The following is a 21473-nucleotide window of genomic DNA, read 5'->3' as shown; positions in this document are numbered from 1 at the left end:
AGTTTGTGAAGACTAATAGAGGTGCTTGCTTTGTCTAATGTGCAGACACCAACACAGAGGGTTAAATAAAATGAAGAATTAGACAAAGATGTTCTAAACAAAGGAACATGATAAAGCTGACCCTAATGAAATGGAGTTATATCATTTGTCTGACAGAATTCGAAATAATTATCATAAAGATGTGCACTGAGGTCAACAAAGCAATGCATGAACAGAGTGAAAATTTCAATAAAGAAATAGAAAATATAAAAAAAGTACTAAACAGAAATAATGGAGCCTAAAAACAAAATAATTGCACTGAAAATTTTGCTAGAGGGGTTCAACAGCAGACTAGACCAAGCAGAAGAAAGAAAGAAAAAACTTGAATCAAAAGTTATTGAAAACAATTTAGTCAGAGGAGCAATAAAAGAATGAAAAATAATGATGAAAGCTTAAAGAACTTATGAGAAACAATTAAGAAGATCTATCTATCTATCTATATTGCTCATTTTAAAAAATGGCTGAAAACATCCCAATTCTGCAGAAGGAAATGGACATCCAGATCCAAAGAGCCCAATAGACAACAAATACGATGAACCCAAAGAAATCCATACTGAGGCACATTATAATCAAATTGTCAAAAATCAAAGACAGAGAGGATTTTGAAAGCAACAAAAGAAAAGTGAGTTGTCTCATACAAGGAAACTCTTGTTAGGTTATGAACTTATTTTTCAGAAGAAACCTTGCAGGCCACAAAAGGGTGGGATGATATATTCAAAATGGTGAAGGAAAAAACTTCCAACAAAGAATACTACCCAGGCAAAACTGTCCTTCCAAAGTGAAAATGAGATAAAGATTTTCTCAAATAAACAAAAGCTGAGAGAATCCATCACCACTAGACCTACCTTACAAGAAATGCTAAAGAGAGTTTTTCAAGTTGAAATGAAAGGATGGTAAGCAGCAACATAATAACATAAGAATGTATGAAACTCATTGGTAAAGTTAAATGTATAGACAAATATAGAATACTGTATTATTGTAATAGTGATAGATAAATCACTTCTAATTATACTATAAAAGTTAAAAGGCAAAAGTATTAAAAAACAGCTATAACTAAGAATTTATTTAAAGATACACAATATGAATAGATGTAAATTGTGGCAATAACAAAGCATATTGGGAGAAATTAAAGTGCAGAGTGTTTGTATATTGCTGAAGTTAACTTGTTATCACTTAAAATAGCCTGTAATAACTATAAGATATTTTATTTAAGCTCCAAGGTAACCACACACACACAAATACCTATAGATGCTACACAAAAGAAAAAAGAAGGGAATCAAAGCATATCAATGTAAAAAATCAATGAAGTACAAAGGAAGAGAGAGGAAGAGGAGGAAAGAGAGGACAAGACAGAAAAATGAACTACAAAACTAACAGAAAACAATTAGTAAAATGGCAATAGTGAATCTTCCTTATCAATAATTACATTAAATGTAAAAGGATTAAATTGCAATCAAAAGACACAGAGTGAAAAGTGGCTAAAATGGATAAGAAAAAGAAGACCCCACTATATGCAGTCAACAAGAAACTCATTTTATATTTAAAGACACAATAGGCTGAAAGTGAAAGGATAGAAAAAGATATTCCATGTGAATGGTAACCAAAAGAGAGCAGGAGTGTCTATGCTTTTTATCACACAAAATAGACTTTAAAGTTAAAACTGTTATGAGACAAAGAAGGATATTATATAATGATAAAAGTGTTGAACTGCCGAGGAGATATAATTATAAATATATATGTACCCATATCAGAGCACCTAAAGGTGGAAAGCAAACATTTACATAACTGAAGGCAGAAGTAAACAGCAAAACAATAATAGTAACAGACTTCAGTACTCCACCTTCAATAATGGCTAGACTATACAGACAGAAGATAAGGAAACTGAGACTTTGAGCAACACTATACACCAAATGGATCTAAAAGGTATACTGAGAACATTTCACCCAACAGCAGCAGAATAAACATTTTTCTCAAGCACACACAAATCTTTCTCTAGGATAGATCACGTTAGATCACAGAGCAAGTCTTAATAAATTTAAGAAGAGTGAAGTCATACCAAATATCTCTTCTGACCACAATGGAATGAAACTAGAAATCAATAGTGAAAGAAAACTGGAAAATTCACAAATATGTGGAAGTTAAACACTACAGTCTTGAAAAAGCATTGAGTCAAAGAAGAAATAAAAAATAAATTAGAAAATACCTCAAGACAAATGAGAACAAAAACACAATATACCAAAACTTATGGGATGCAACAAAAGCAGTACTAAGAGAGGAGTTCATAGCAATAAGTGCCTATATTTAAAAAGTGAAAGATCTCAAGTAAAAGACTTTGCACCTCAACGAGCTGGGAAAAGAAGAACAAACTAAGTCTAAGGTTAGCAGAAGGAATGAAATAATGATTAGAGCAGAAATAAGTGAAATCGAAAATATAAAAAAAGGAAAAATCAACAAAACTAAGAATTGGTTTTTTAAAAAGATAAGTGAAACTGACAACCCTTATCTAAAATAAGAAAAAAGGAAAGAAGTAAGTAGATACAATTAGAAATGTAAGAAGAGATATTACAACTGATGTCACAGAAATACAAAGGATCATAAGAAACTACTATGAACAATTAAATGCCAACAAACTGGATAACCTGGAAGAAATAAATAAATTCTTAGAAACACACAACCTATCAAGACTCAGTTATGAAGAAAAAGAAGTCTTAACAGACCTATAACTAGTATGGAGATTGAATTAATAACTTAAAACCTCTCCTGGGGAGCCTGGGTGGCTCAGTTGGTTAAGTGTCTGACTTTGGCTCAGGTCATGATCTCACAGTTTGAGCCTGGCATTGGGCTCTGTGCTGACAGTTCAGAGCCTGGAGTCTGCTTTGGATTCTGTGTCTCTCTTTCTCTCTGCCCCTCCCCCACTCATGCTCTGTCTCTCAAAAATAAACATTAAAAATTTTTAAAAATAATTTAAAGACTCTCAACAAAGACAAACTCAGGAGCAAATTGCTTTACTGGTGAATTCTATCAAATACTAAAGAACTAATCCAAGCTTTCCTAAACTCTTCCAAGAAATGGAAGAGGAGGGAATATTTCCAAACACATTCTTGGAGGGCAGAATTATCCTGATACCAAAGCCAGACAAAGACATCATAAGAAAGCAACAGGCCAATATACCTAATAAATATAGATGCAAAATTTTCAACAAAATACTAGCAAACCAAAACTAGCAAATTCAACAGCACGTTAAAAGGATCTTACAACATGACCAAGTGGGATTTATCCCTGGGATGCAAGGATGGTTCAATATATGCAAATTGAGTAATGTAACACAACACAGTAACAGAATAAAGGACAAAAATCACATGATCATCTCAATAGATACAGAAAAAGCATTTTACAGAATTCAACACCTTTTCATGAGAAAAATTCTCAATAAACTAAGAATAGAAGAAAAGAACCTCAACATAATAAAGACTATATATGAACATCCCACAACTAAAACATCATAGTCAATGGTGAAAAATGGAAAGATTTTCCTCTAAGACCAGGAATAAGACAAGAGTGCCCACTCTTGCCACTTCTATTCAATGTAGTACTGGAAGTCTTAGCCAAAATAATTAGGTGATAAAAAGAAATAAAAGGCATATCCAAATAGAAAAGGAAGAAGTAAAAGTGTCCTTGTTCTCAGATGACATGATCTTATATGTAGAAAACCCTGAAGACTCCATAAAAAAAAACTGTTATAACTTTAATGAGCAAATTCAATAAAGCTGCAGGACACAAAATCAACATACAAAAATTAGTTTAGTTTATATATACTAACTCTGAACTATCTGAAAAGAAAATTAGAAAAACAATTCAATTTCCACCACAAATAATAAAATACCTAGGAATAAACTTAACTAAGGAGGTAAAAGACTTGTATACTAAAAACTAAAAAAAACCGAAAGAAATTAGTGGTCCCTGGCTGGCTCAGTCAGTAGAGTATGCAACTCTTGATCTTGGGGCTGTGAGTTCAATCCCCATGTTGGGCATAGAGATCACTTTAAAAAAAAGAAATAAATTAGGGGCTTCTGGGTGACTCAGTCAGTTAAGTGTCTGACTCCTGGTTTCAGCTCAGGTCATGATCTTATGGTTCGTGAATCTGAACCCCATTTAGGGCTCTGCACTGACAGCATGGAGCCTGCTTGGATTTCTCTCTCCCTCTCTCTGCCCCTCCCCTCTCTCACTTGCATGTGCACTCTCTCTCTCTCTCTCAAAATAAATAAATAAGATTAAAAAAAGAAAAAAATAAATTAAAGAAGACACAAATAAATTAAAAGATATGCATAGATCAGAAGAACTAATACTGTTAACATGTCCATATTACCCAAAGCAGTCCACAGATTCAATGTAATCCATATCAAAATCCCAGTGGCTTTTTTTACAGAAATGGAAGAAACAAATTCTACAATTCATATGGAATCTCAAAAGACCACAAGTAGCCAAATCACTCTGGAGAAAGAACAAAGCTAGAGGCATCGCATTTCCTGATTTCAAAATATATTACAAACGTACAGTAATCAAAATGGTATTGCACTGGCATAGAGACATATACAGCGAAAAATGGAATAGAATAGAGAGCCCAGAAATAAATCCACACATATACAGTCAACTGATCTTTGACGTGGGTACCAAAAATATACAATGGGGAAAGGATGGTCAGTTCAACAAAATGGTGTTGGGAAAACTGGATATCCACATTAAAAAGAATGAAACTGACCCCCACCTTACACATACACAAAAATCAACTCAAAATGGATTAAAGACTTAACCTGAAACTGTAAAACTAGTAGATAACATAGGGGAAAAGCTTCATTGGTCTTGACAGTGATTTCATGGATATGACACCAAAAGCACAGGCTACAATGCCAAAAATAATGAAATGGGACTACATCAAACAAATAAACAAAAGCTTCTCTGCATCAAATGAAACAATCAACAGAGTGAAAAGACAACCAACAGAATGGAAGAAAACATTTGCAAACTGTATCACTGATATGTGGTTAATCTTCAAAATATATAAGGAAATCCCACAACTCAATAGCAAAACAAAACAAAACAAAACGACAACAACAATAACAAAAATTCTAATAACTCTATTTAAAAATGGGCCAAGAACTGGAAAGGACATTTTTCCAAAGAATACATACAAATGGCCAACAGACATATGAAAAATGCTCAACATCACTAATCATCAGGAAAAAGCAAATCAAAACCACAGTAGATATCACCTCACACCTGTTAGGATGGCTTTCACCAAGAAAGCTAATGACAGTGAATATTGGTGAGGATGTGGAGAAATTGGAAGCCTTGCATACTGTTGGTAGGAATGCAAAAAGATATAGCTGCAATGGAAAACAATATGGAGGTTTCTTAAGAAATTTAAAATAGAAGTATCATATGACTTAGCAATCCCACTTCTGGGTCTTTATCCAAAAAAAAAATCGACACCAAGATCTTACAGGGATATTAGCACTGCCGTGTTCACTGCAACAATATTCACTGAACAATATTCAACCAAGAGGTGGAAACAACCTAAATGTCCACTGACGACTGGATAAAGAAAATGTATATGCATACAAAAGAATACTATTCAGCCTTTAAAAAGAAGGAAATCCTGTAATATGCAATGACATGGATGAACCTTAAGAACATTATGCTAAGTGAAATAAAGCAGTAACAGAAAAAAACAAATACTGCACAATTCTATTTATACGACGTATCTAAAATAGTTAAATTCACAGAATCAAAGGATGGAATAGTGGTTACCAGGACTGATGGGAGGAACAAATGGGGAGTTACTAATCAAGGGGCATAAAGTTTTCAGTGAAGCAAGATAAGTAACTAGAGATCTACAGTACAACATTGAACCTACAGTCAGCAATAATATATTGTCCACTTAAAATTTTGTTGAGAAGACAGATATCATTATAAGTGTTCTTATCAAAATAAAATAAGTTTTTATTTAAAAGACTAACATCTGGGGGTCCTTGGTGGCTCAGTTGGTAAAGAATTCAACTCTTGGTTTCGGCTCAGGTCATGATCTCATGGTTCATGGGTTTGAGCCCTGAGTCGGGCTCTGCGATGATGGTGAGGAGACTGCTTGGGATTCTCTCTCTCTCTCTCTCTCTCTCTCTCTCTCAATCTCTCTCTCTCTCTCTCTCCCCCGCCCTTCCCCTGCTTGTGTGCATGCTCTCTCTCTTTTAAAATAAACAAACAAATTAAAAAAAAAAGACTAACATCAATAATATGAATGCTAGACTACCATTGAGTGTCTACAGTATGTTAAATGCATTTATTGCTTTGTCTTAATTATACCCAAAAAGCATCCATGCAAGGTATACATTATTATTATTCTCATTTTATACACATTTAAATCAAGACCAGAGAGTTTAAGTTATTTCTCCCAAGTCATAAAGCTAATAAGTGGTCAGAGTGGGGATTCAAACCTAAGTCTGGCTGGTTTGAAGGCCCTTCTTTCTACCATGCTATACTGCCTGTAGTATCCCCTAGAATTTACCTGCTGTGATACCCAGGGTCCGGTACCGGGAGCCTTGCTCTGCCCTAGGCATCTGGGAGGAAACCACTGAGTAAGGCAAGATGGAGGAAGATGGAACAGCAGGAAGAGCCTAATCTGTGGGCTGGTCGCAGCTTCACCACTCTGACCTTCCTAGGCCTCCAATGGTACAAATGGGAGTCTGGGTCCAAACTTAAAGTCTGTGAATGCTGCAGATTGCAGTGAAACTCCAGTTATTCCAAGGTCACCTAACAGAATCATAAAGTTATCAACCTCAGAAAGGTCTCTGAAGAGCTGAAATAATCCTATATCTTCTGCCCTTCCTTTGCCAGAGAACTCTGCAGGCTTTGCACACGGTCTCTCTGTCTTATACTCACATGTCTAACAAGTTATGCTGCCAAGTCTCTCTGCCTGTAGCACATAGAAGCAGCACATTAGAGAGGACCAGAGCTACTAGAAATGAGGCTGACAGATATCAGAAATGGCCACTGACAGTGGGGCAGAAACAGCAATACAGTACAAAGCAGGTTCAAATGCAGGAAGTTTAGCCACTTGGGATTGTTTATTGCCAGAACAAAAGGTAAAATGATGCTAGGTAAATTAAGTATTCTTGGACTTCCTTTTCCAACTATGAATTCCCAGGTTACCTCTTGAAAGAACTGTGCCTGTCCTTCTGGACCTGAGCACTTTGCTCAGGAGTATTAGGGTACAAAGGGAAAAAACCATTTGCCATCTTTCATACATGGAGATTTGCTACTGATCAAATCTGTACTGTTGGACATGAACTCCAATGTTCTGACTGAAGCAAGGTTAAGTGATGGCTTCTCATTCCTTAATTCAATCCGACATTTGAATATAACATTTAATGGGGGAGCCAAATGGCTTCAGCTAAAGCTGGGAATAGGGAGGTAAACTAAGTACCTCCTTGCCTCAGTCAGGAGCAGGGCTGGCCACTAGGCCAATAGCCTAGTGTACTGAGTTGAATAGTGTCCTCCCAAAATTCATGCTGCTCTAAACGTGTGAATGTGGCCTTATTTGGAAATAGGGTCTTTGCAAATGTAATTAGTTATGATGGGGTCATCCTGGATTAGGGTGGGCCCCATTCCAATAACAGGTGCCCTTAGAAGAAGTGAAAATAGAGACACAGATATAGGGAGAATGCCATGTGAAGATGGAGGCAGTGATTGTAACATTAAGGATTGCCAGCAACCACCAAAAGCTATGAAGAGGCAAGGAAAGATCCTCCTCTATAGCCTTCAAAGAGAACATGTCCCTGCTGATGTCTTGGTTTTAGACTTTTAGTTTCCAGAAATGTGAAAGAATGAAATTTCTGTTGTTTTAAGTTGTCCAGCTTGTGGCATTGTGTTATGGCAGCCTTAGGAAACTAATACAGTCTTTTGTAAATCACTGAAGAATCCAAACAACACTAGTAAAGAACTCTTGAGAGCTAAACCAATTTGGACTACTAGTTAAGATGGCTTTTAATTTTACATTTTGAGATACCCACACCAAAGCATGGCAAGTATATACTATAAAGAGACAATTTAAAAGGCACAGCAACACTAAAAAAATAAAATAAATATCTCAGGGGACCAACAATGGAACATAAAAAATACCTGCTAAGTAGGAATGAAGCCACAGCCAGCTGAGGTCTGGATCTAGAAGCAGACAGAGACAATCAGGTATTCTGCTCCTGTGGGGTAATGAGAACGGATTGGATTTTACTGCTTGAAATCAAATTAATGTGGTGCTTCCCCATTCATAAAAGGGTTTATAAACATTACAATCACTCCCTGACCGGAGCAATGGTTTACATCAAGCTACAAACCTATGGATATAGGATGAAACAAACACAGGACTTGGCTCAAGCTGCCTGTAAACCTCGTGGCACTCCAAAAATTGCAGAAGGATGGAGGCCCTGAGCCACAAACTTCACACCTGATTCTTGACTGGGGCCCTCGGGTTCTAGGTGGAGGCATTATTAGCAAGACTGCTAAACAGGAGGGGCACCTGGGCGGCTCAGTCAGTTAAGTGTCCAACTTTGGCTTAGGTCATGATCTCATGGTTCATGAGCTTGAGCTCTGCGTGGGGCTCTGTGCTGACAGCTCGGAGACTGGAGCCTGTTTTGGATTCTGTGTCTCCCTCTCTCTCTGCCCCGCCCCCACTCATTCTCTGTCTCTCTCTCTCTCTCAAAAATAAATAAATGTTAAAAAAAATTTTAAATAAAAAAAAGACTGCTAAATAGGAAAGGATGTGGGCAGAGAAAAGAAGAAAATGTGCAACTATGTGAGATAAGCCAAAATTTCAAAACACATGAAGAAAACTACACTAGGAGTGTCAACTAAAAAAAAAAAAAAAGAAGTCAACACTCAGGAGATGAATTTGCTCATGACAAAATAAGAATGACTCAATAAAAGATATGTTTAGGATGCTCAAAGAGATGAATAAATAACATCCATTTTAAAAAAGAAACAAAAAAACCCCATATATCCAACCAGGCATAAAGGAAATAAGAATGAGTAGGTATGAAAAACAACCAATTAGAAATTAGGAAAATTTCTGCTTATATTTTCTCTTCCCTGCATTAACAAATCTCTAGGATGCTAGACCTAGTTCACCTAATCCAGCAGCCCTGTATGTCACTTCCTTACTAGCATGTATCTTTTTTCTTGCCTAGACACTCTTCTGCTCTGCAGACTCCTTAATTTGTGGCTAGATCTGGATTAAGGTGCAGGTAACCAAGCAGCTAATCTGTAAGAGTTGGCTAAACATCACTGGAGACATTGGATATGGGATGCCAATTTACTCACACACAGTCACCTCATGTCTTTATATTGTTCCTTAGTCTGCCCTTATTTCTCTATGTATCCCCCCAACCTCCCTGTCCCATGTGCATTCATCAAGATTCCATTCTTTAACATGTGAACTACCTCCAACCTTCAGCAACCATGTGCATTCCTTGCCAACTAATTGCAATTATATAGTCCCCAGGGTACAGTGAGTAATTTCACAAGTTCCCTTTCATTTATTCATTTACATACTTTCCAAAGACCAGTGGTTCTTGAAATGTGGTACCTAGACCAACAGTATCACCATCACCCAGAAACTTGTTAGAAATGCACATTCTTGTCCCCCACTCTAGACTTACTGAATCAGAATCTCTGGGGGTGGCACCCAGAGCTTTGTGTTTTAACAAGCCTTTGGATGATTCTGATGTATGCTTACATTTGAGAACTGCTTATAGATATTTGTGTAATGAGTGCTTACAGTGTGTCAGGCACTGTGCTAGTTGCTGGGCATGCTCTCTCCTTTGGTGTTATAGCTCTTTTTCTAAAGCCTTCCATGGAGTCATGAAAGAGATTCAAGGGCTTCCAGAATGGTAAACAAATGATCAGTATGGCATGAACTAAGCAAAGAGAAGGAAAGAACAACATTTCTGTGGCTGACAGATCTGAAGTGAGAGAGGAAAGAGAAGGACTAGTAAAGGCACTTATCCAGAGCTGGGTAACAGATCATAGCCTAACTAAGATCAATAAACAGAATCAGGCAGGGGCTGGGCATCCTCTCAGATAAATCCACCAGCCCCTCAAGCCTGGTGTTGGAGAAGCAATGGAAAAAACAGAGAATGTGATACATTTGCTGATGCTAAGTGAAGGTGAAATGTGTCAGGGATCCATACGTGCTAAGTAATTCCTCTTGACAAACACTGATTCAGCAATTGGCCAATTCAGAGAGCATCTGCTGAGCTTCTGTTCTGGGGATGCAGAAATTAATCAGCTATGGTCCTTTTCCACCAGTAGCTCACGGTTACATGGGGGAAGACAGAGAGCCAGTGCCTGTGGTACAGTCAGGAAACACACTTTAATAGAGGCTTGTGGGGGTCCCCAGTTTCTACTGAAAGGGGTAGGGGAAAGCTTTTGCAAGAGATATGACATTTGAAGGATGGCTGACAATGGCCAGGCAGAAAGGATGCAGAGAATTTGTCAAACAGAAGGAATAGCTTATGTGATGATATGGAAGGGTTAAAGGGAAGAGTAAGAGATTTGGAATGGCTACTGTGGTAAAGTAGGTGGCAGTGAATGGCAAGAGAACAGGCAGAAGGAGGTGGGGTTGGAATTGGTTGTGGCTCCGGATTTCATCCTATAGGTGATACAGAGTCACTGATATTTAAGAGCAGAGGGGTGACATGGCAAACTTGGTGTGTTAGGTCACACTGGGGACTATGTAGATAATGGCGCTGAAATGGAGGCAGTGAGGCTAGGAGACCCATACAGAGGCTGTTTGAACAGTCCTGGAAAAAGCTGATATGGGTCATTGGCCCCAGCACAGAATGGATTTCAAAGTTCTCAGGACCAGGTTCTGTCCTGGGCTCTGGGGGATATAAGATGAACCAAACACAGCCCCTTCCCTCAAGAGCTGTTTTCCCTGAGGTGAGGAAACAAAACTAGGAATCCAGGAAGACAAATGAGGCTAAATTTCACAGGGAAGAATACTGGAGAGCTGAACAGACAGGATGCTCCAGCGATCTGCCAAAAGTCTCCCTTGGGTATCCAGTAGAGTATTGATCAGTGCATACATGTGAGAGGCTACCCGAGGCATAGGAAAGAACCACCCAGAAACAATTAGAAGAAACAGTGCCTGGCACTTCACAATTCTGGGGATTATGCTTGCTCCCACCTGCCAATCTGGAAAATCTCATTCACAGGGCATTGGGTAGAGCATACATGTGATTCTTTTATCAGTACTGGGAAATATTGAGTCATAGACTGATACTGCTCTAGTCCTGCCTACAAATTATAAAAGCAAATCAGAAAAGTTCAAACTACTTCCAAGTAACTTAACTGTGTCCCATGGCAAAGTTCAAGAATATTTATAATAATATAAAAGTATCCAGCACTTAACAAGGTAAAATTCATAATGTTTGGCATCCAATAGAAAAACCCCAAGCATGCAAAAAAAGCAGGAAAGTATGACACATATTGAGGAGATAAATCAATCAAAACCAATCCAGAACTGAAACAGATGTTAGAATGAGTAGATATTCTAGAATGTTAAAACAATTATTATAATTGCATTCCATATGTTCAAAAAGTTAAGTTGAGCATGTGAGATCTAAAAAAGACCCACACTGAACTTCTAGAGATAAAAACTACAATGTCTGAAGTGAAAAATATACTAGATGAAAATAATGGAAGATTAGACATTGTAGGAAAAAAGATTGGTGAGCTTGAAGACATAGTAATAGAAACTGTCAAAATAAAACACAAAAACATTATATAAAAAAAGAATAGAGCATTACTGAGCTGTAGTACAACTTCAAAGTCTTGGTATATGTGTAATAAGAGTCCTTGAAAATTATAAGGAACAGAAAACATATTTGAAGAAATAAAGGCTAAGAAAATTCTAGATATAATGAATACTATAAACCCACAGATTCAAAAATTTCAGTGAATTCTAAGCACAAGAGACACGAAGAAACTATACCAAAGCATGTTATAATCAAATTGCTCCAAACTAGTGATAAAGACAAGAAATCTCAAAAGCAATGAGAGGAAAAAGTTATCTTATGTATAGAGGAATAAAAATAAGAATTTATAGCACATTTCTTGTGAGAAACAACACAAATAAGAAGGTGGTGGATCAATATCTTTAAAGTATTGGGTGAAAAAAAAGAACTTGTTGACCTCATATTCTATACCCAGTAAAATTATATTTCAAAAATGTAGGTGAAGTAAAGACTTTGTCAGACATACAAAAACTAAAAGAATTCAGCAGCAGCATGCAGGCAATATACATTTTAAAGGAAGTCCTTCAGACAGAAGAAAATGATACCAGATGGAAATAATGGATCTACACATAGGAATGAAGAACACTGGAAATGGGAACTACATGGCTAAATACATAAGATTTTTCTCATTATTTAAATTTCTTTAAAATATAATTGAGTATTTAAATAAAAATAATAACAATTGAGTGTGGTGGGGTTTATAACATAAGTAAAAATAAATCCTATGATAATAGCACAAAAGACAAGAGAAGAGAAATGGAGGTATACTGTTATGACATTCTTATATGTAAAGTGGTATAGTATTACTTAATATTATTAATTAATAATATTATTTAAAGGTGGAGCAGAAGTTAAAGATGCACCCTGTAAATCCTCAATCAACCACTAAAAATAATGAAACAAACAATGATAGCTTAAAAATTAACAAAGGAGATGGAATCTAGGAAATACTCCAGTAATCCCAAAGAAGTTTTTAAAAAAGAGTGTGGGAAGGGAGAACACAGAATATATGGCACAAATAAAAAGTAAATGACAAGATAACAGACTTAAATCTAATAATATCAATAACCATATTAAATATAAATCATCTAAACACCACAATAAAACGGCAGAGATTGTCAGATTGGATTTAAAAACAAAACCTGACTGTATATTCCCTACAGAAATGATTTCTTTTTTCAGAAATGAATTTTAAATATAAAGACATAAACAGATTCAAAGTAAAAGGATGAAAAATACAGTGCCAAAACTAGTCAAAAGCAATCTGGAATGGCTATATTAGTATCAGACAAATTAAATTTCAGAATGAAGTAAGTTTCAGAAAAAAGAATGTTAACAAGGGGGTGCCTGGGTGGCTCAGTCAGTTAAGTAACTGACTCTTGATTTCGGTCATGATCTCATCGTTCATGAGTTCAAGTCCCATGTTGGGCTATATGCTGACAGTGTAGAGACTGTTTGGGATTCTCTCTCTCCCCCTCTCTCTCTCTCTCTTTCTGCCCCTCCCCTGCTTGCTCTCTCTCTCTCTCAAACTAAATAAATAAACTTAAAAAAAAAAAAGAATGTTACTAGGGATAAAGAATGTCATTCCATAATGATAAAAGGGTTGGTTCACCAAGAATGTATGAGCTTATTAACCTAATATGAGGCAAAAACTTACACAGCACAAGGATTAATAGATATAATTAAATCTGGAAATTTCAATGCCCTTCTCTCAATAATTGCCAGAACAAGTTTACAGAAATTCATTAAAGATAAAGAAGATCTAAACAACATTATAAACAAATTTGATCTATTTGTCATTTATGGAATAGTCCACCCAACCACATTAGAATGTACATTATTGTTAAATATACATGGAATATTTACCAACATAGATAATATTTTGGGTCACAAAACAGGTTTCAGTAAAATGGAAGAATTCAAACCATACAAAGTCTGTTCTCTGACCACAATGAAATTAAAATAGAAATCCATAACAGAAGTATCTCTGAAAAATTCCCCAATTATTTGGAAAATAACACAGTCCATAACCCACACATAAAGGAGGAAATTTAAAAATTAGGAAATATTTTGAATTGGATGAAAATGGAAATACAACATCTAAAAATTTGGTGAAAGCTGCTAAATACAGGAAAATTTATGACACTAAATGCTTATGCTAGAAAAGAAAAAAAAATCTTAAATCAATGATCTCAGCTTCTACTTCAAGAAACAAGAAAAAGAAAGCAAATTAAACCCAAAGTAAGTGGAATACAGGGAAAAAAAAATAAAGATCAGAACAGAAATCAACGAGATAGAAAGCAAGAACAATAGAGAAAAAACATTATAACCAACACTGATCCTTTCAAAAGATCAAAAAATTGATAAACCTCTAGTCATGATGACTAGGGGAAAAAGAGATAAGACAAATTACTAATACTGGGAATTAAGAAGTGATGTCACTACAGATTCTACAGACACTAAAAGGATAAGATAATATCACAAACAACTTTATAATAATACATTTGGTGACTTAAAGTGGAAAAATTTCCATTCCTTGAAAGACACAAATTACCAAAGCTGACTATTGAAGAAATAGATCATCTGAATATCTCTATATCTATTAAAGAAACTGAATTTGTAGTTAGAAACTAGCCCATATAGAAAACTCCAGAAACAGATGGCTTCATCAGTGAATTTTATCAAACACTTAAGGATGAAATAAAAGAAAATATAAAAACCTCTCCCAGAGAATGGAAGAGAAGGGAATACTTTCCAATTCATTTTATGAGGCCAGCATTATCCTGACACCAAAGCCAGACAATAATATTGTAAGGAAAGTAAACTACAGATCAATATTCCTCATGAATATAAATGTAAAAAATTTTGAATAAAATTTTAGCAAATCAAATTCAACATTACATAAAATAGATAATACATGGTGACCAAGCAGAATTTATCTCAGAAATTCAAGGTTGGTCTAATGTTTGAAAATCAATCAGTTTTAGTTTGCCATATTAACAAATTAATAGAGAAAATTCATATTATTGCAATGAAGGTCAAAAAAGCATTTGACACTATCCAACAGCTATTGGTAATAATTCTCAGCAAACTTTGAATAGACTGGAACTTCCTTAACCTGAAGAAGGGCAACTATAAAAAATCTACAGGGGTGCCTGGGTGGCTCAGTTGGTTAAGGGTCCAACTTTGGCTCAGGTCATGATCTCGTGTTCCATGAGTTTGAGCCTCGCGTCAGGCTCTGTGCTGACAGCTCGGAGCCTGGAGCCTGTTTCAGATTCTGTGTCTCCCTCTCTCTATGACCCTCCCCCGTTCATGCTCTGTCTCTCTCTGTCTCAAAAATAAATAAACGTTAAAAAAAATTAAAAAAAAATCTACAGCTAACATAAAACTTAATGGTAAAAAAATAAAAGCTTTCTTCCTAGAATTGGGAGTACCGCAAGAATGTCCAGTTTCACCACTTCTATAAAACATTGTACTGAAGGTTATAGCCAGGGCAATCAAGAAAAAAAAAAAAAAGAAGGGAAGGGAAGGCAAAAGGAAGGGAGGGAGGAAGGGAGGAAAGGCAATTGAGAGTGGAAAGGAAGAAGTAAAACTAGCTTTATTCACAACCAATGATTGCCTATTCACAACCAATATAATTGTCTATGTGGAAAGTGCGATGAAATGTACAAAAGGAGCTAGTGAGTTTAGCAAGGTAACAGGATACAAGATGAATAAACAAAAATTGGTTTGGGGAGCCTGGGTGGCTCAGTTGGTTAAGCATCCAACTTTGGCTCAGGTCATGATCTCACAGTTCCTGAGTTGGAGCCCTGCATCTGGCTCTGTGCCGACAGCTCAGACAGAGCCTGGAGCCTGCTTCAAATTCTGTCTCCCTCTCTCTCTGCCCCTCCCCAGCTTGCTCTCTCTCTCTCTCTCTCTCTCTCTCAAAAATAAACATTAAAAAAATTAAAAATTGGTTGTTTTCCTATTTTACTACTGATGAGCAAATAACATCAAAGATATGAAATACTTAGGGATGAACCTGTGAAAAGGTATGACAGTCCTCTACAATAAAAACTATGAAACACTGCTAAGAAAAAGAAAAAGACCTAAGTAAACAGAGAGATATGCCATGTTCATAGGACAGAGATTTCATATTGTTAAAATGTCAACCCTCCCTAAATTGATCTATGGGTTCAATACAATACCAATCAAAATTCTAGGATGTATTTGTGTAGAAATTAACAAAGTGATTCTAAAATTCATATAGAAATGCAAAGGACCTAGTATAGCTGAAACAACTTGGAAAAAGAACAGAGTTGGAGAACTCACACTATTTGATTTCAAGACTTACTATAAAATTATATTTTAGACAGAGTGGTGTTGGTGTCAAGAAAGACAAATATATCAGTGAAACAGAATAGAGAGTCTAGAAATAGGCCCACACATAAGGAAAACTGATTTTTTACAAAGGTATAAAAGGCAATTCAGTGGAATATATACATAAATATTTAATTTCATATGTAATATATATAATTTAATATATATTAAAAGTAGGGGCTTTGATCCTTTCATTTTATTAAAATGGCATGTAAATATTAAAACATCATACTGATCACTTCATACACACTGTGAGCTCCCAGGTGTGTTGCTGAGAATGTCTGTGTGTAAAAAAACAAATCTTAAACCATACCACATAATATATACAAAAATTAATTCAAGATGCATCATGAACCTAAATGTAAAACCTAGATCTATAAAATTAGAAGAAAACATTGGAGAAGGCCTTTGCAACCTTAAATAGGTAAAGATTTCTTAGATATCAAAAGCATAATATATAAGGAAAAAAGTTGATAAATGAGACTTCATCAAATTTTAAAATGTCTGCTTTTTAAAAGATACTATTAGGAGAATGGAAAAACAAAACCATAATAAGTCATCTGCATACCATACTTTCTATAAAAGATATGTAACAAGGGGCACCTGGGTGGCTCAGTCGGTTAAACATCTGACTCTTGATTTCAGCTCAGGTCATGATCTTGCAGTTGTGAGATTGAGCCCTGTACTGTCAGTGCAGAGCCTTCTTGAAATTCTCTCTCCCTCTCTCAAAAGAAATGAATAAACTTTTAAAAAAAAGACTTGTAACTAGCATATGTAAAGAGCTCATATAAAGAACATCACCAAATAAACAGACAATACAAATTTTAAAAGGGCAACAGATTTGAATAGACATTTCTTCAAAGGATATACAAATGGCCAATAAGCACATGAAAAGATGCTGAACATCATTAGCATCTGGGATGCTTGGATCCCAAGCATTTGGCTTGGATCATTATTTTGCGGTTTGTGAGTTTGAGCCCCATGTCAGGCTCTGTGCTGACAGCTCAGAGTCTGGAGCCTGCTTCAGATTCTGTGTCTCTGTCTCTCTCTGCCTTCCCTCACTCACACTCTGTCTCTCAAAAATGAATAAACGTTAAAAAAAATAGTCAAAAGATGGAAACAACCCAAACTCCCAGCAAGTGATGAATGAATAAACAAAATGTGGTATATCCATACATTGCAATATTATTCAGCCATCAAAATGAATGAAATATTGGTACATTCTACAACATGGATGAACTCTGGAAACATTATGTGAAGTGGAAGAAGCTAGTCACAGAAGGCCATATATTGTATGACTCTACTTAGATAAAATGTCCATAATAGGCATATCCATAGAGACAGAAAGTAGGTTAGTGGTCGCCAGGGCCTGAGGGTGTGGGGAATAGAAAGTGACTGCTTAATGAAAATACTGTGGAATTAGATAGTGGTGATGGTCATGCAACTTTGTGAATGTACTAAAATTACTGAACTGTATACTTTTTAAAGGGTGAATTTTATGGAATGTGAATTATAGCTCATTAAAGCCATTATTTAAAAAAGAAAAAAAAATGAATCTGGGTGGTTATTTCCATTTTTGTTTAGTTTTTTGTATCATTTTTTATTTTTTATTTTTGAATCACATAGACTCTTTGGACAATAGGAATGGGAGGCAAGAGGGATAGTGCAATCCCAATCTTGCTGTATGGAGTGATCTCATGGAATTGAAATGCAGCACTTTTTTTTTTTTTAATCTCTAAAAGAGACCTTTTGTTAAAACAAGGACCCTGAGGAAGACCTCATTGGCATGGGTTCAGAAAAGTCATGGTAAACTGTCTGAACACTGTGGGAGATGCAAATGCATTGGCAATACATGGGTCTAGCTCTCACTGGTTGGATGGGGTTTTCAGCCATTTTCCCTCTGCCTTTGCTCAGCCTGACCGTCAACCAGTGAAAATACCTGAGTCTATCAGAAAACCTGAAAGGTTGTTAGGGACAGGGATGGTCCAGAGTGCGTACTGGACTTGGGTTAGAGTTCCAGCTCTGCCACTTTCTAGCTGGGTGACCTTGGGAAATCCACACAGCCTCTCCAAGCCTCTGTTTTCTCTTCTGCAAAATAGGAATGATAACATTTAAAAGGCTGTCTATGGGTTGCCACAGAAGATGTATGTGAAAGTGCTTGACAACACTTGTTTGGTTGCATTTGTATCAGAAACTCTTTTTTTTTTTTTTTTTTTTTTAATTTTTTTTTTCAACGTTTTTTATTTATTTTTGGGACAGAGAGAGACAGAGCATGAACGGGGGAGGGGCAGAGAGAGAGGGAGACACAGAATCGGAAACAGGCTCCAGGCTCCGAGCCATCAGCCCAGAGCCTGACGCGGGGCTCGAACTCACTGGACCTCGAGATCGTGACCTGGCTGAAGTCGGGCACTTAACCGACTGCGCCACCCAGGCGCCCCTGTATCAGAAACTCTTGTAGTCATTACTAGAATGTCCCCAAATAGCAAGTTTTACTGTCCCTAGAATGTCCCCAAAGAGCAAGTATAAACCATTCATGTGCCTGCACACATCACACATGCCAGAATAGGATTTAAATACTGCCATGTACTCCATTTACAACAGTCAGAATGTGTGGAGCATGTGCTGTGTAACAGGGTCTTCTCACATTTTCTCATTTAATCCCTGCAACAACCCTATTAGGTAGGTCCTTTGGGCTTCCCATTTTATGGTTAAAGAAATTAAGACTCAAAGAGGTTAAATGATTTAATCTTTCATGCCTCAGAGTAATGGGGAAAAGAGAAATTGGCAAGTGTTTGAATAGGAGGCAGAAGAGAGCAGTGATAAAGTGCATGGCCTGTCTGAATCTCAGCCCCACCACTCACAAAGCACTTGTCTTGGAGTCAGTTGTCTCATCTGTAAAAGGGAATGAAAATAATAGTACCCACCTTGGTCGGTGTTGGTGTTATAAGGATGAAATGAGTCAATACACATAAGACACAGAGAACAGTGTCTAGCACAGAGGGTTCACTATGGTCAATAATTCATGACAAAATAATTTAATCATTTATGAAACATCAATCAAAAATGTTAAGTTGATGATAATATAACCTGTCTGATGGGGCTTCTGTGTTTGCTCACCACTTAGTAGTTGCATAATACTGGGATTTATTTTAGATATTGACATGTTTTATAACTACTTCTCAGGCCACCAAAAATGGCTTTATCTTTACAGTACAGGCTAGTTACCCTTACATAGGGTAGACTGCCTTTATGCCACCTCTATGGAACCTGGGGTCCAGGTAGTGCAAAGAACCTGTAAACGGGACACATCAAATGTATGACAAAGCTCAGACTGGAAATCAGGTCTCCATTCATTTAAGCCCACTTAAAATCCAGTGACCAGGTATAGGACTGGGAAGGACTTAAGGAGTGTGAGACTACAGTGAGCAGGTTCTCCTAAGAGTTGGTTAAGGCTGTCATGACATTTTTATAAGAGAGGTATGTGATGTTTGCCTTGGTTCTTTGGAAATCTGCTGACAGCAAAACCTCTGCATGGTACTCCTGAGAATGTTTTCAAAGACAGAGATACTAAATATCTAGCTTATGGAACAAAGAGGGAGCAATAAATCCCTTTTGGCACATGTTCATGGATGAGTTAGGTACTCTATCACTATTGCAATTGTACACATGTGCCATGGCTTGCTGGGGTCCAGGTAGTGTGAACAGAGTGGTGCTTGTGTCTGAGTAGTGGAAAGGCTCTGTTCTAGGACCTAATTTCCAAAAGGGATTGGGGGGGCTGCCACTGCTTCTAAAGGGGTCTGGGCCAGGGAGGTGGGAAGCTGTGTTTTGGGTTCTCTCATCCAGGAATTCTGCCTCAACATATAAGATGCCCACAGGCCCACACCCCTTCATTCCTTTACCTCTTCGGGCTTTAGTTCCTCAGCTTTGACCTGGGTTCAATGTCCTGGGTCCTGCCTCCTTCTCAAGCTGGGTGGCTGGGCACCAGGGGGCCACCAGGGCATGTTTTTGGATCCTGAGTGTAGGATGGGGATGGTCACTGTAACAAGGATGCTCTGAGCTTGCCACCCACTTGATCTGCCAGAAGGCCAGCATCTTCTTGGCATCACAGGGTGAGGATTCAGCAGTGAAAGAATCACAAGTCCACAGAGATTAGGCTCCCCAGACCTTTCTCTTGAATACTATACTCCACCTTCCCATAGCCTTGCTTGTTCTAGGAAAGGACCAGAAGAAAAGGGCCCAGACTTACAGCCAGGGCATTGGAGTTCCAGCCCTGCTACCACCAACTCACTGTAGTCGCTGGGTGAGTCTAAGCCTGCCCCTCCCCAGGGCTCAGATGCCCATCTACAGAGCAAGGGGGTGAATGAAAGAGCTTCAATGATCCTAGAAAGTGAGAGCAGGGAGGGATCTTAGTGGTCATGGAACTGTCACAGATGAGGAAACTGAGGCTCAGAGAGGTTGAGGGACCAACCAAGGTGACTCAGGGCACAGGTGGTTGAGTTAGACCTGAGCTTCAGGCTCTGTCTTGACTCTTATGCCAGGCTGCACTTCCTCTAAGGTCCCTTCCAGCTGGAAACCCTGAGCGCTCCATGTGTGTAGCTACTGCCTGTTATGCTCTCTGTGGGGGTCCTTCCTTTGGAGTCAGTGGCCTCCAGCTGACTTGGACAGGACCTCTGCTTAGATGGGGGCTGCTCCTTAGGAACAATTCTCCAGGGCTGCCTCCAGGGCAGGTTGGGGAAGTAGTCCCTCGTAGGGAACTCTCCAGGCTTCATTCTGACCAGAGCTAGAGCCAGCCAATCAGGGAGTCGCGCAAGATTTTCCCCACCTCCTTTCTCTTTGTATCAATACTCAGTCTTCAGCCAAGGCACCTACTCACCACCTTTCTGGCTGGCTGGCTCCTCCTCTCAGCTCTCCCTCTCCCTCTCCCTTCTCTGGCTCCTCCTCACCTGCCTCCAGCCCCTCTCAGCTCCCCTGGCCCTCTCAGCTGCCCACCCTAGCACTTTGTATCATTCTTGGCAAGCCTTGGAGTATCCGCAGATCCCAGCACCTCCAGCCTCATCAGAGAAAGCAGAGACGCAGACAGGCTGTGCTGGCAGCAGTCTGGACCCCAAGGGTGTGAAGGCCCTGAACAGGCACTTGGGCCCCAGCACTGAGCTGGGCCTACAGCTGCCTGAGAAGATGTCACAGCAAGGAGAGCAGCCTGACAGGATGGAGGCCTGAGCTGCAGGGACCAGG

The 21473-nt window shown here is 37.9% G+C and overlaps 1 long non-coding RNA gene across 9 annotated transcripts in view; it reads right to left on the bottom strand.

Moving 5' to 3' along the window:
• Positions 1 to 21473, bottom strand: part of LOC109258711 (uncharacterized) — a 275809-nt gene that overhangs the window by 59616 nt on the left and 194720 nt on the right. For all 9 annotated transcript variants that reach the window (XR_008418382.1, XR_008418384.1, XR_008418386.1 and 6 more), the window contains one exon: positions 8212 to 8288. This is a non-coding gene — a long non-coding RNA (uncharacterized LOC109258711). The remainder of the gene's footprint in view (positions 1 to 8211; positions 8289 to 21473) is intronic.

This window comes from Panthera pardus, unplaced genomic scaffold (genome assembly GCF_024362965.1).
Source record: "Panthera pardus isolate Hobbes unplaced genomic scaffold, ASM2436296v1 HiC_scaffold_27, whole genome shotgun sequence".
NCBI lineage: Eukaryota > Metazoa > Chordata > Mammalia > Carnivora > Felidae > Panthera > Panthera pardus.
The sequence above is the reverse complement of the archived record's forward strand: the minus strand, read 5'-3'. Positions and strand labels throughout refer to the sequence as shown.